At 35.5% G+C, this 16,437-nt stretch overlaps 1 protein-coding gene and 1 non-coding gene across 23 annotated transcripts in view; both read left to right on the forward strand.

The window, feature by feature from the left end:
• The window catches only part of ABI2 (abl interactor 2), a 123,031-nt gene that overhangs the window by 34,507 nt on the left and 72,087 nt on the right, over positions 1-16,437 (forward strand). The window lies entirely within an intron of this gene.
• On the forward strand, positions 15,506-15,612 carry LOC115522509. Its single transcript, XR_003971415.1, has one exon. It is a non-coding gene; the product is annotated as a U6 spliceosomal RNA (small nuclear RNA).

The following is a 16,437-nucleotide window of genomic DNA, read 5'->3' on the forward strand; positions in this document are numbered from 1 at the left end:
GATTCCATATTGCCACAGCCATTCACTGGATATGACCTCATCTTTTCTGACTTCTCAGTAGCACTGACCATGTCTTCCTTCTTGAAACAGTCTCTTATCTTGGTTTCTGTGACATTGCAGTCTCAGGTGTTCTACCTCATTCGTCCTTTACAGATTGTTTACTTTCTCATTATCATAGTCTCTGAAGGTTGGGTTCTGAAGCATAGTTCCTAGTCATCATTTCTTCTCTTTATACTCTACATCTCATTCATATTTTCATTTTAACTATTTTTTGGGCACTTACTTTGTATTGCCTGCTGTTTCTAAGCAATATTGGGGATTCAGGAGTGCTCTGCATTTCCATGCTTTTAAATACAGTATACTTTCCATTGTCTTTTAAATTTCTTGACTTCTGTCCCAAATAGGTTCCCACTTCCATTTGACTTTCTTAGAGACAACTCAGATTCAGCATGACTCTAGTAATGCAGAAGTGGGAACAGACTTAAGGATTTAGTCTTATATCCTTATAAAAGAGACTAGTGATAAATAGTAATCATGGAGGTGAGATCTTACATGCAATTATGAAATTCTTTTGATATTTGAATTTTGAATTTTGAAATTTTGAATTTGAAACTTTTGAGATAGTGAGGGCTTCTTTGTCAATTTTAATTTGAGTTCTGTCTTGTAAATGACATGTGCTCATGTGTAGTAAACCATTTGTGTCTCCTTCAGTATTTTCTTGATATATTGTGGCTAAGTATGGTGTCAGCACTATAATGGTAAAGTTTCACTGGGAAGTAAAAGTAGTTTTTGTTGATTTCATAATCACAAATAGAAGAAATCAGTCACTGCTTGTTGATGTGGGAAGCATGTTCATGCTGGTGTTACTAAACACCCTTTCCCTGTAGCTAATGAAAGACCTTAGTAATGGCTAGATTTGGGATATAGGAGTATATTTTAATTCTAACTGAAAAAAATTTGGAAGAAGTAATCTGTACCCATTAAACAGTAGTCCCTCATTCCCCTCTCAGCACTGGTATCTCTACTATAATTTATCTGTATGAATATACCTATTCTAGTTACTTTATTTTTTAAAACTTTATTTATTTTGAGAGAGAGAAAGAATGTGAGCAGAAGAGGGACAGAGAGAGAGAATCCCAAGCAGGCTCTGTGCTGCCAGAGCAGAGCCTGATGTGGGGCTCCAACCCACAAACTGTGAGATCATGACCTGAATTGAAGTCAGGAGTTGGATGCTTAACCAACTGAGCCACCCAGGCACCCCCTAAGTACTTTATATAAGTAGAATCATAACATTGGTCTTTCATGTCTTGCTTATTTCACTTAATGTTATGTTTTCAAGGTTCATCTATGTTGTAGCATGTACCAGAATTTCACTTGTTTTTAAGGTTCTGTTATATCCCATTGTTTAGTTCAACCAGATTTTATTTATCATTCATTTGTGGAGAGGTATTTAGGTTGTTTCTACCTTTTCACTGTTGTGAGTAATGCTGCCGTGGACTTTAGTGTATAAGTATCTTTTTCAGTATTTGCTTCAAATTTTTTGGGTGTATACCTAGAAGTGGGATTGCTGAATCATATTAGTAATTCTGTGTTTAACTCTTTGAGAAACTACCAAACTGTTTTCCATAGTCTCCATACCATTGTACATTCCTACCAACAATGCAAAGGGGTTCTAATTTCTTTGCTGCCAGCATTTGTTATTTTCTGTTATTTTTTTTTTAAGTAATAGCCTTTCTAATATATATGAAGTAGTACCATATGGTTTTCACTTGTGTTTTTCTAAAGATGTAATGTTGAACATGTTTTCATGTGTTTTTTGGCCATTTGTATATCTTTGGAGAAATCTCTATCACGTGTTTTACTCATTTAAAAAAATTAAAAAAAGATTTTTTTAAATGTTTGTTTATTTTTGAGAGAAAGACAGAGCCAAAGTTGGGGAGGGGTAGAGGAAGAGGGAGACACAGAATCTGAAACAGGCTCCAGGCTCCAAGCTGTCAGCACAGAGCCCGACGTGGGGCTTGAACCTATGAACTGTGAGATCACGACCCAAGCCAAAGTCAGACACTGAACTGACTGAGCCACCCAGGCGCCCCTAAAAAAAAAAAAATTGTTTAATGTTTATTTATTTTTGAAGGAGAGACAGAGTGTAGTGGGGGAGGGGCAGAGAGGGAGAGAGAGACAGAGACACAGAATCTGACGCAGGCTCCAGGCTCTGAGCTGTTAGCACAGAACCTGACATGGGGGCTTGAACCCATAAGCCATGAAATCATGACCCTGAGCCAAAGTCAGGCGCTTAACCAACTGAGCCACCCAGGCACCCCAAAGTGTTTTACTTATTTTTTAATTGGGTTGCTTGTTTTTGTTGTTGTTGTTCAGTTTTAGGAGTTCTTTATATATTCTGGCTATTGATCCCTTATCAAATATATGATTTACAAATATTTTCTCCTATTCTGTGGATTACCTTTTCACTGTCTTGATAGGGTCATTTGCACAGAAGTTTAAAACTTTGATGAAGTCCGTTTTATCTGCTTTTTCTTTTGTTGCCTGTGCTTTTAATTTCATCTGTCACCTTTTAAAGTTTATTTATTTTGAGAGAGTGTGCACCCATGCACACAAGCAAATGAGGGTGGGGCAGAGAGAGAGGGAAAGAGAGAGAATCTCAAGTAGGCTTAGAACTGTCATCATGGAGCCTGACAGAGGGCTTGAACTCATAAGCCTTGAGATCATGACCTGAGCTGAAATCAGTAGTTGGTAGCTTAACTGACTGAGCCACCCAGGCACCCCTGTCCCTTTTTAAAATTTATGTTTGCTTAGTGTACATATGACATTATAACCACATTTAAAAATATTTCAAAAGGAAAAAGTTACCCTAATATTTTAAGTGATGTAAAAACTTCTCTTTTCCCCATTCTTGCTCTGTGAATGTTTTTACATAATTAAATGCATACTGTATATTTTCTTTGTACTCATTTACAGATTTTTTCCATGATTAATGAAAATATAATGTGTAACAATGAGATAGCAAATATAAATATTACATAATATAGCAAAATATTAACATTTTTAATGAGTGATAATAGGTTTGCTTAATTTATTTTTATTTTTATTTATTTATGTTTAAATATTTAGTTAGTTTTGGGAGAGTGCAAGCAGGGGAGGCTCAGAGAGAGGGGGCACAGAGGATCTAAAGTGGGCTGTGCGCTGACAGGCTGACAGCAGTGAGCCTAGTGTGGGGCTCGAATTCATGAACTTGGAGATCATGACCTGAGCTAAAGTTGGACAGTCAAATCGACTGAGCCACCCAGGTGCCCCAGGTTTGCTTAATTTATTTTTGCACATTTAGTTCCCTTTTTTGTTGTTGTTTCTAACTAGGAGCTTATTTTTTAGTTAACCCTATTCCTAATGTAGGAAAATATAACAGCCTTAGGGTCTAGCACAATTTTTTGGGCACCTGGGTGGCTCAGTCAGTTGAGCATCCTATTTCAGCTCAGGTCATGATCTCATGGGTTCGTGAGTTTGAGCTGGTGCAGAGGCTGCTTCAGATTCTGTTTCCCTCTCTGTCTGTCCCTCCCCCGCTCAATCTCTCTCAAAAATAAAATAAACATTGAAAAAAAGAATCTAGCACTTTTTACCATAAGTTCATACCATAATACTTACAGGTTCAGTATTACTTTAGCTTTCTTAAGAATATTTGGCATCCCGAGGTGCCTGAGTGTCTCAGTTGGCTAAGCATCCAACTCTTGATTTTCGCTTAGGTTATAATCTCACAGTTTGTGGGATCAGGCCCCGTGTCGGGCACTGTGCTGACAGCGTGGAGCCAGATTGGGATTCTCTCCCTCCTCTCTGCCCTTCCCCTCACTCATGCGTGCACGCTCTCTCTTAAAATAAACATTAAAAAAAAGCATTTGGCATCCTTGTCATGAGCTTCTCTTCATCTGCCAAAGGAAGATAATTACAAAGCAGATTTAAAACAGTGTGGGTATGTTTTTAAAAACTTTTTTCCCCTTGTTAATTACTTGGTAAAAATAGTGCTTTGTTTTTCTCATCCTTCCTCCATCCACATCATTTGTATGGAATATTTTCCCGTGTTCATGTCTGTTTTGTGTTATTTTTTTTTTTTTTTGTAAATTGTCCATGTTTATTGAATTATGTTGTGTCTCACTGTGTCATGTATGACTTATTCTAGTTTGAATGCCATACTGTCTTTTTTTAAGACTATATTCTCCATCCAAGAATCTGGAAGCAAAGCATGAATATATTCTTCCATAGGCATCATAGAAACTAATAGTTGAACAATTCTGAAGGCATAGTAGGTGTATATCTCCAATGTTTTGCACGTTCTTTTTTTTGTTTTAATTTTTTTTGTTTTCAACGTTTATTTATTTTTGGGACAGAGAGAGACAGAGCATGAATGGGGGAGGGGCAGAGAGAGAGGGAGACACAGAATCGGAAACAGGCTCCAGGCTCTGAGCCATCAGCCCAGAGCCTGACGCGGGGCTCGAACTCCCGGACCGCGAGATCGTGACCTGGCTGAAGTCGGACGCTTAACCGACTGCGCCACCCAGGTGCCCCAGTTTTGCACGTTCTTTTGGCAAAAACTTTCCAGTTGCGTGTAATGATTGTCATATATTTTAGAAGCTATTATTTGAATTTCAGTGGAATTTAGTGGTGGGTCTTTCTTTCAAATTTGGTTTAGTTATGAGATTTGTTAGAATGCAGAATTGGAAGCTCAGTAAATAGGTATTATAAGAATACTCCCCTCTGCCACATATTGAGTCAGATGCTGTGAGTCTGCCATGACCTAATTAGGTTAATTACACGTATGATATTTTACCTTCTTAACAGTTTGGTAAGAAGGAAAACGGCTACTATACCAATCTTAAATTCCAGCACATCCCAGTCTTAATGCAGGGGTGAATAGTGAACTCATGATACGTTAATAATACCGAACTATATGTTTTCTGAACCAGGGACTCTTTTTCATGCCTCTTCGTCCTTGTTGAGGCTGTTTTCCCTAGTTGGAATAACTTCTCTCACCCTTGCTTGGTAGTAATAACTCCATTTTTGAGACTATTTGGATGGTCGTCTAGGATAGTGTTCCTACTTGGATATCATTTGTATCCTTGAAAATTTTGTGTTGATATTTTGTTTGTTTGCTTTTCTCTGTATTGGACTGAAACTTCTTGAGTGCAGAGAACATGTATTCATTTTGATGTCCTGCTGCATAGTACGGTATATGTCATGTAATATGTGTTCAGTGAATAAGAGTTTATTAAAACGGGCACCTGGGTGGCCCAGTTGGTTAAGCATCTGACTCTTGATTTTGGCTCAGGTCATGATCATCATGGTGGTGAGATTGAACCCCATGTTGGACTCTGGGCTGTGCATTGAGCCTGCCTAAGATTTTCTCTCTCCCTCTCCCTCTGCTCCTCCCCTGCTTGAGTGCTCTCTCTCTCTCTCCAAAAAAACAAAAAACAAAAAAAACCAAAATTATTAAAATAAACTGATGGAATTAAATTATATCATGGAGGGTCTAGAAGGAATTGTTTAATACTTTAGATGGGCTAACACTGAATGAGAACTAAGTACCTATATTTTATCTAATCTGGTTGTAGTTTATTCTCAGAGCAAAAATAATTGTATTATTTTCCAGGTAGTGTAATGTACTGGACTAGACTAGGCAAGAGATTTAATGCTTGGGAATAGAAAGAAACTGACAGTAGATCTCCAGGGTGTTATCTGTAGAGGAAACTGTCTCCTGCATGTTCCCACTCATGCTCCCTAAATATTGTCATTCTCTTCCTGCCCCCCTCCCCATTATCTATGCAATATCTGCCAAATCTGTGGTTCTATTTAGTAGAAGTAGAAAGGAAAAATAAATAATGGTAGGAATCTGGTTGTAGTGATATTATAGTTTTGAGGTGCTCTAGAGGGGGTAAAGTTCTTACTCTTTGTATTTCCCAGTACCAATCCCAGAACATCAAATTGAGAAGTAAGCATAAATCATCTTCTTAGGGGTACACAATAAGGCATGAATAGCTTGGATGGTGCCAAACCATCTGGACATCCAGGAAATCTCCCTTATAGCACTTTTTCTCCTTCCCCACTCCCCACCCCCACTGGGTGATAGAGGTAACCGTGATTCTCTGAAACCTTAAGGTAGATACAGCTCAACAAATAATATGTAACTTCCATGTGTAATGTGATAAGAAGATATGTAAGGCATAGTACTTACCCTCAAAGGGCCTACCACTGGGGGGCGTGGGAGTTTGGGTCAATGAAACATGCGCATATTATAAAACATGTGCTCCAAGTCTGATGACCGAATGCTGTGGGAATGAGTTCTCAATAAGAAATGATGAGTATCACAATCAGGGATGGTTTCCTTGAAGAGGCAAGGGATGGGTTGTTGAAGTTGATGGGTTACAGGTAAAGTAAATAGGCTAAGGTAAGAAGCAATGATCTATGTTTTGAGAACCATAAATTTCATTAAGCTATAATCTAAGGTCCGAGTAGGGTTGAATGGGAGATAAATTCTAGGCAATATTAAGGGAGGCTGTAAATGATAAATAGGGGAGTTTACATAGAAGTAGGTATAAAGAAGCTATGGGGGTTTCAGAACTGATTTAGGAAGATGAATTTTTAGGACAGTCATCAGATTGTAAGATACTACAGCTGACCTGGAAACCAGTATAAGTAGCACTAGAAAGGTAATGAGGACCTGAAGTAGATTGTAGGCAGTGGAATTGAAAGAAAGAATGTAAGACACAGATTGAATATAAGTATCTTGGCAACTAATTAGGTGTAGGGTACAGAAAGTTGGAAAGTATGTTAGATCATGGAGTAATGGTGATAAGGAACAGAATTAAGAAGTCGTTTTGGGTAAGGTGATGAGTTATGGATATATTGAGCTGGCATAATATGCAAGGTGAGATGCTATGTCAACTAAAATATGGATTTTGCAGAGATGTAAGGTAAGCTGTAAATAGATTTTAAAATTCTGTGCTTGAAATTGATAGCTGAGGAAGGAATAAAGTTTCTTTCTGGGGAGTGAAAGTACGATAAGAAGAGAAGTAGTTTGAAGACAGGTTTTGGGAAAATCTCCACGTATAAAGTAATTGGTATCATGAGGGAAACTAAAGACATAGCAAAGTTGGAAGGATTAATCATTGCATAATATGGACCTGCTAGGGAGGTTACTTTATTCTGTGTAAGAATCTGTCTTTGTAGGATTATTATACAGAGAATACATTGTAATGTTTTTCTGTAAACCTATGATAATTTCCTCTTTTCTAAAAGTTTTTTTTCTTTTTTCTTAATCTCATTTAAGTAGGAACATTAAATAGCTGGGTTGAAGTGTTATTTATGCCTTTAGTACATAAATTATATAACCGTAATCTAGTCAGTACTTAAATATACTTATAGCAAAGGTCAGTCACAGGCATTTACTTATCAGACATTGCTGCTTAGGAACTGCAAAACAACCTCTGTTAAAGTACTATTCACTGTTTCTTTTATAGGAAATAAGATACTGTAGCTTCTTTGTAATTAATAGGTTTCTCTGTTAAAGGTAAAGTAGAAATTCTGATACCGATTTTTATTGAACATTTTATGGGGAAAAATTCTCAACTTTAGTAAATATGCTGGTGAAGTGATCACAAAAATCTCAAACTTAGAATATCAGTTCTTGTTATACTAGATTCTTATAAAACCTTAATGAATGTCCTTGGGTTGACTTATTCATAGTAGATGTGCAGCAACCTCGACCCTTTACAACTTCATTTTGGACTTAGAAATAATAATAAAAAATCTTTGAGCCCCAAATAACTGTTTTAGTAAGCCTGCAAATGTATAATACATTTCAGAAAGTTTAATTAAAAAAATTGTTTTGGAACGTTTATGCCTTACAAATATTCCTTAGAGTTGACTAGGGCGGAACACTTAAGTTTCTCTTCCTTTTTATTAATGCATGTGTTACAGTTAAAAAAAAAAAAAAGTAATACCTCTGAGGCGCATGGGTGGCTCAGTCAGTTAAGTGTCCAGCTCTTGATTTCAGCTCAGGTCATGATCTCACAGTTCACGGGTTCGAGCCCCAAATCGGCGTCCATGCTGACCATGTGGGGCCTGCTTGGGATTCTCTCTCTCTCTCTCTCTCTCTCTCTCTCTCCATCTGCCCTTCCCTTGCTTGTTCTCTCTCTTAGAATAAATAAATAAACTTTAAAAAGTAATAGCTTTACACTCTTATGTGGATCCTGAGAAACTTAACAGGAACCCATGGGGGAGGGGAAGGAAAAAAAAAAAAAAAAAAAAAAGGACGTTAGAGTGGGAGAGAGCCAAAGCATAAGAGACTGTTAAAAACTGAGAACAAACTGAGGGTTGATGGGGGGTGGGAGGGAGGGGCGGGTGGGTGATGGGTATTGAGGAGGGCACCTTTTGGGATGAGCACTGGGTGTTGTATGGAAACCAATTTGTCAATAAACTTCATATATAAAAAAAAAAAAAAAAAAAAAAAAAAAAAAAAAGTAATAGCTTTATTTTTTTCTGACACATAAAATTAATACTTGCCTGAAGTAATCTTTATGAAAAGACCCAAATAAATTATATTCCCAACATTCAGAGAAAACTTATGTTGATATTTTGGAGCTTATTTTTTTCTGACTCTTTTCTTATGCTCATTTTTACATACAGGCACCTACAGAATCAGGATGATTGTGTTAAAATTGCTTCATAACTGGCTCTTTTGCACTTACTTTGTAGATGTATTTCTGTCTCAGTAATACATAGCAATACTGTTCTCATTACTGTATGAATGTACTATATAAATGTACTGTTTAATCAGTCTTATGTTTCTTTTCCTTCCCCACTAATTGTGTCATCAGTGAACACCCTATCTGTGCCTTTTTCATAATTGATTATTTTTCTGAGATAGATTTAGAGCTATAAAGGTAGTGGAATTTATATAAGCTTAGATCAGAATAGTGAAACCCTTGGAATAGAGGTATGTTTTTAGGGTAAATTATGACCTGATAAGCCAGAGAATAGTGTTTTATAGTGTCAGACTCAGGTGTATCAGAATAGTGTAAGTTGATCATGCTGAAGTGTTTCCAGAATTGCTCTGTTGAAGGATTGGAGGGGTAGCTATGTATTTGAAAATGTGTGTTCTTTAACATTCAAATTGAGTGGTGGAGGATCTGGTAGAGAAGATGATGAGGATGGCCTCTCTCCCAAATATGGGGAGAATTAGGTAATAGGTTGGGGGTAGAATTAATGGCTAAGCCAAAATTAGAGGTGTCTGAATAAGTTCTGATTCCAGTATTATAATCCCATGATTTAGAGGCCAAGACAGAATAAGCTTTTTACAAATTAAGAATGAAAAATATATACAGTTATTTGTATAGGGAGTTGTTTATATATAGGGTGTTTATCCTATGAAAACATTACTCATGTCTTCATTGTTAACCTGTTTTGGTTATCAGTGCAAAGTAATAATGATGTAAAAGTTTCCTGATATTTTTATTTGAAGATTAATAAGGGAGTAGAGTTTTTTTTACACATTTACTTAAGACTTGTCATAAAATGGTTTACCTGATTAAAAAGATACGTATAATACAAGTAATCTGTGGGAATTACTTTTTTTTCTGAATCAGCTGTGTATACTATGTTAATTCATTATTTTCTTGGTTAAAAATCGACCTAGGTGTTTGACATAATTGATAATTGTTTTCAACATGCCTTTTCCTCATACTATCATATTATGTTTATTTCACTGTACTTCTTAGTTTTTATTAACCTTGTTTAATTCACATTGGTAATTTATTTATATGTCTTCTCCCATAATAGATCCCTCAGAGCAGATACAATGTTTTAAAATTCCTTAGCTCTGAGAGCAGTGTCTTATATATATGATAGTTATGTTACATTGAATGATAGGTCAACATTTTTTTTTTTTTTTTGTAACAGTGGCCATACAGTTCTCCTTCATTGTAGTGTTCATTTTCAGCATTTACTTCTATGTGTCATTTTTTGTTATTTTTGTTTCATAGAGTTTATGTAAACCAGATTTTTGTCTCTTCTAATGAAAATAGTTACTAAGCTGTCTGTGAATTTTGTACAAGAATGAGTATTATAGGTTAATGAGTTATTTCTAGTTAATTGAATGCAATCTTATTCTGTGGGACCAAGATCAGAAAAAAGTATTTATCTCCCTAGTCTACATGTGTTCTGGGGCTGTTATCTTAATGCTTAAAGGACTGTATTTGCATTCTTTTTTCATAATTACATATGAACTGACATAGTAATTCTTAGGCTTAAGTAAAGATCAAACCCTTTTAAATAGAAAGAAAGAAATCTGACTGCCTGTATTGACTTGATTTATTTTGAAAAATAAATGTAATTTTTATGCTAATGTTATTTAATGTTCAAACGTAAACTTAGATATAAGCCACTTAAAATTACAGCTGTCTTGTAACAAGACATATTTATTAGTAACATATTTATTACTATAAATATGTAATAAATTTATAAACAAAACAAAATACTAAATTAATAAAATTTAAATCAGGAGCACTAATGTCATGGGTAATATTTTGCCAAAACTTAATAGTCCTTGAAATTTGAATATGTGGTGGGTTTATAGATTCTTTTTTCTAACTTTTTTTTTTTTTAATGTTTATTTATTTTGGGAGAGTGAGGGAGAGAAAGAATCCCAAGCAGGCTCTACACTGTCAGCGCAGAGCCCAATGGGGGCTCAATCCTATGAACGACAAAATTATGACGAGCCAAAATTAAGAGTCAGACCCTCAATAGACTGAGCCACCCAGGTGTCTCGGTTTACAGATTATTTTGAGCAGTATTACAGAGTGTACGATGGACTTCTCGGGGGTTCCTTGGAATGACTCAAGTCTCCTGGTTATTTAAGCCATTGCAAACCCTTTAAAAAACTTTAATTGCTTGTACAGCACAATGTAGTGTACACTTGGTCATCATTTGATGCGAATGCTTTATTTATATATTGTTTGCCTCTTTTATCTCATTAATTTGCTTTGCAATTAAAGTAGCATGACTTTGGCCTGACACAGTTGAGCCCCAAAGCAGAGCTGAATTTGCTTTGCGTCTTAGTTTTTCAGTAATTCCAGAGGATTTATATTATGTAATGTTAATATGTGAATTTTAAAATTTTGTAAATACATTATTGTGGAAATTTAAAGTACAAAAAATTATTAAAGACATTTGCTGATTTCTGGGGAATATCTGTGAACTTACATTTGGGATACCGTGATTTAGTCTCTCTCATAGTTATTCTTAAATAGATGCTATCTGACACCTTAAAAATCCTATAATCTGTGGCTCTTTATTGAATAATCTGCTTAGGTGTAGTATGAAAAATTTTGGCAAATGTCAGAATAGAGGAATTGGAGTTTTGTTACCTTCAACTGTAGGGTATCTGTTAAATTTTTAGAAATAAATTTAATTTATGGTATAATTTATAAGCATAATTCTAATTTTATATAAGTTTGATGACAGTATAATTTTTGTATCTTTTAAAACTTTGTTGTTTTTAATTTTAATTTCAATACAGTTAACATACAGTGTTAGTTTTAGGTGTATGGTACAGTGATTCAGCAATTCTATACATTATCAGTGCTCATCATAAGAATACTCTTTAATCCCCATCACATATTTCACCCATCCCCCTACCCACCTCCCTTTGGCAACAGGAGAGTTCTCTACAGTTAAGAGTCTGTTTCAATTTTTACATCTTTTGTTGGCATTGACATTTGTGAAATTTGAAACAGATATGCCTGTGTTGAAAGTAGCTGACAACAGAGAATGATTTTGTGTTTGTTTTTAAGACTATTTTTTAGAGCAGTTTTAGGTCCACAGCAAAATTGAGAGGAAGGTATAGAGATTTCAACATCCCCCACGATATTGGTATATTTGTTACAATTGATGAACCTATCTTGACACATAATCACCCGAAGACCACAGTTTCACTTTAGAGTTCACTCTTGGTGTTTTGCATTCTGTGGGTTTTGACAAATGTGTAATGACATGTATCCCTTATGGTATCATACAGAGTATTTTCACTGCCCTAAAAATCCCCTGTGTTCCACCTATTCATCCCTTCTCTGACCAACCCCTGGCAGACCACTGTTGTTTTTACTGCCTTCATGGTCAGAGTCTTACCTTTTTCAGAATGTCTTATTGTTGGAATCATACAACATGTAGCCTTTTCAGATTCATCTTTTTTCATTTAGTAATAAGCATTTAAGGTTACTCCATGTCTTTTCAGTGCTTGCTAACTCATTTCTTTTTAGTGTGGTATGATGTACCACATCTTGATTGCTTCTAAGTTTGGCAATTATGAATAAAACTACTATAAACATTTCTGTATGGGTTTTTGTGTACACATAAGTTTCCATCTCCTTTGGGTAAATACCAAGAAGCTGGATTACTAGATCATCTGGTTAGAGTATGTTTAGTTTTGTAGGAAACCAACAACCTGTCTTCCAAAGTGGCTGTACCATTTTGCATTCCCACCAGCAGTGAATGAGAATTCCTGTTGTTCCACAGCCTCGTCAGTATTTGGTGTTATCAGTGTCCTGTACTTCAGACATTCTGATAGGTGTAATGGTATCTTGTTGTTGTTTTAATTTACATTTCCCTGATGGCATATGATGTGGAGCATCTTTTCATGGGCTTATTGCCATCTGTGTGTCTTCTATGATGAGGTGTGTGTGAAGGTCTTTGGTCCCTATTTTAATTGATTTTTTTTCCCTATTGTTGACTTTGAAGAGTGGTTTTTATTTTGAGTAACAGTCCTTTATCAGTTGTGTCTTCTGTAGATATTTTCTTCCAGTCTGTGGTTTGTCTTCTCATTTCTCTTGACATTGTCTTGTGTAGAGCAGAAGTTTTTAATTTCAATGAAATCTAATTTATCCATTATTTATTTCATGGATCTTGCCTTTGATTTTGTATTTAAGAGTCATTGACATACCCAAGGTCACCCAGATTTTCTCCTGTGTTATCTTCCAGGAGTTGCATAGTTTTGCAGTTTACTTTTAGGTCTATCATCCATTTTGAGTTAATTTTTATGAGAAGTATAAGCTGTGTGTGTGTGTGTGTGTGTGTGTGTGTGTGTGTGTATTTTATTTAAATGTCCAGTTGTTTCAGACCATTTGTTGAAAAGACCGTCTTCCCTCCATTGTATTGCCTTTGTTCCTTTGTTAAAGATAGTTAACTGTTTTTATGTGGTTCTATTTCTAGGCTGTTTTGTTCCATGGAACTTTTTTGTCCATTTTTAACCAGTACCATACTTGATTAGTATATCTGTCTTGATTACTATAGCTGTAGAGTGAATCTTGAAGTTGAGTAGTGTTAGTCTTCCCACTTTGTTGTTCTCCTTCAATACTGTATTGGCTATTCTGTGTCTTTTGCCTTTACATTTTAGAATCAGTTTGTTGATATACACAAAATAATATGCTGGTATTTTGGTTGGGGTTGCATTGACTCTGTATTTCAGATTGGGAAGAATGGGCATCTTGACAGTATTGAGTCTTCCTATCCATTTATTCAGTTCTTTGATTTTGTTTGTTGGAGTTTTGCCATGTTCCTTATATAGATCTCAGACATATTCTGTTAGATATGTACTTGAGTATTTTATATTTTTGGTTATTAATGTAAGTGATATTGTTTTTAATATCAAATTCCACTTGTTCATTGCTACTATGTTCATTGCTGGAAAGCTGTTGACTTTTTTATGTTAACCTTGTATCCTGCAACCTTGATGTAATCTTTTTATTAAGTTCCAAGAATTTTTTTGGTCAATTCTTTGGGATTTCTGTATAGGTGATCATGTCATCTATGCCCTTTCCTTCTAAAGGGTTTCAGGAATAACTTTTTTCTTTTAATACATTAGAAACCATTTAGTTTTATTAAATATATAAAGTTCATACTTGGTCTAAATAAAGCACTTAAATAAAGCACACCACTGTGTGCTCCTTGGTGAAAAAATAGATTACAAACAATCAAGAAACATTTTTGGGGATGCCTGGGTGGCCCAATCAGTTAAGTGTCCAACTTCCGTGCAGGTCATGATCTCACAGTTAGTGGGTTTGAGCCCCACTTTGGGCTCTGACAGCTCAGAGCCTGGAGCCTGCTTCGGATTCTCGCTCTCTCTCTCTCTCTCTCTCTCTCTCTCTCTCTGTCTCTCTCTGCCCCTCCCCCACTCACAGTCTCTCTCAAAAATAAATAAATGTTAAAAAAATAAAAGCATTTTTGTTCTCCTGATACAATCATCTGAGAGTTGTGCGTTCTTTGGTTTTCAAGACTGAGGCCAATTATTTAGGAAACATGAATGTACAATAAATGTATGCCCTTGTAGAAAAGTAAGCTATACTTTTCTCTGATGTATGTGAATATTCTTTCATTTCAATCACATCAGCTGATATTCCTGACTTCTATATATTCATGATTTCACTATTATGAGGATACATCAGGATTTTAAAGGACTCCCAACTTTTTTTCCTTAAAGAGCAATTGGTATAGCAATTTATTTATAAAATTCACAGTGTTCCTTTGCCTTACTTTAATGTAGAAGAATGATGCCCTAAATACATACTTCATGTTGGTTTACATCAATGTTATATCAGCCACAAAAAGCATCTCTCATATATTTTACATTACAGGGTCTTCAGTCTTCTGTGGAAAAGTAGATATACACAAAGCCTACCTAATATAAAAGGGTCTCATATCTTTGATGATCAATCAGCTACATGATTTCATATATTCACTAGGAACAAAGGCAGAGCATGAAATGATAATATTTGCTCTTCAAAAAATCTCAAATACTATCCAATATAAAAAGGTACATTGAAAATATTTGTTTGTCCAGATATCCATCCCCTTGATCCTTTGAGGCATACTATCAAATAAATTTTCTAAGTGTTTTAATTTTGAATTATTCTCTAGAGTTAATACTCTGATTTAGAGTAATTTCTTTTTTTTTTTTTTAAAGTTTTATTTTTTTTTTAATTTTTTTTTTCAACGTTTATTTATTTTTGGGACAGAGAGAGACAGAGCATGAACGGGGGAGGGGCAGAGAGAGAGGGAGACACAGAATGGGAAACAGGCTCCAGGTTCTGAGCCATCAGCCCAGAGCCTGACGCGGGACTCGAACTCAACGGACCGCGAGATCGTGACCTGGCTGAAGTCGGACGCTTAACTGACTGCGCCACCCAGGCGCCCCTGATTTAGAGTAATTTCTGAAAAGTGTTACTCTTCACTTGACTTGCTGCTTTTGCTGTGAATTCAAGAAAAGTTGTTGATCGTTGTCATTGTGTTGAGCTTTTTATTTGTTAGGATGGAATAGTGTCTTTCAGGCTCCTTACGTGTATAATCAGAATCTAGAAGTCTGTATGGTGGGTTTTTTTTAAAGTATTTATCTTCTACCAGATTTGGTTTCAACTCTGTTGTTAATTCAAGTATTGATAAGAGTGAGATTACTGTGCTCTCTTCAGCAGCACATATACTAAATTTGGAACGATACAGAGAAGATTAGCGTGACCCCTGCGCAAGGATGACATGCAAATTCATGAAGCGTTCCATATTTTTTTTCACTCATATGAGGACTTTAAGAGACAAAACAGATGAACATAAGGGAAGGGAAACAAAAATAATGTAAAAACAGGGAGGGGGACAAAACAGAAGAGACTCATAAATATGGAGAACAAACTGAGGGTTGCTAGATGGGTTGGGGGGGGATGGGCTAAATGGGTAAGGGGCACTAAGGAATCTACTCCTGAAATCATTGTTGCACTATATGCTAACTAATTTAGATGTAAATTTTAAAAAATAAAAAATAAAATTAAAAAAAGAGATTACTAAGGATTAAGATAGAAAAGAGAAAAAAAAGCTAATATAGTTATCTTTAACTCTTTGCAAGATAAACTGAGTGTAATTTGATTATTTTGTTGACTGCTCCTTCTTCAAAAGAATTTTGCTCTCCCTGGAAGAACATATCTAGGGTTGTTAATTTTGACTCCTGTACTGTGTAGGAAAGAGAGGAGAGTGGAATGTAGTGAACTTTGAATAGCTAATGAGCACTCAAAGAGATAATGACAGCATATCATGATTTGTAGTTTTAGAAAGTGGTTTTACATTCATTATCTTATTTGGTATTCACACTACTTAGAATGGTTGATATAGAGGTTTATCTCTTTTGCTTTCTAATTGAGGAAATTGAGAAACTGTTAATCTTGTCCAAGTTGATACCTTGTAAAGTAAATAGTAGAGATGACATGAAAATAAAAGGTTTCTTGTTCAGAGGCTCATGTACTTTCTACTGAACTACAGTCTCTTTTCTTTTTTTATGTTAAAAAATTTTTTAACGTTTATTTATTTTTTTGAGAGATAGAGAGAGACAGAGTGTGAGTGGGT

The sequence above is a fragment of the Lynx canadensis genome, chromosome C1 (genome assembly GCF_007474595.2).
Source record: "Lynx canadensis isolate LIC74 chromosome C1, mLynCan4.pri.v2, whole genome shotgun sequence".
NCBI classification, from domain to species: domain Eukaryota; kingdom Metazoa; phylum Chordata; class Mammalia; order Carnivora; family Felidae; genus Lynx; species Lynx canadensis.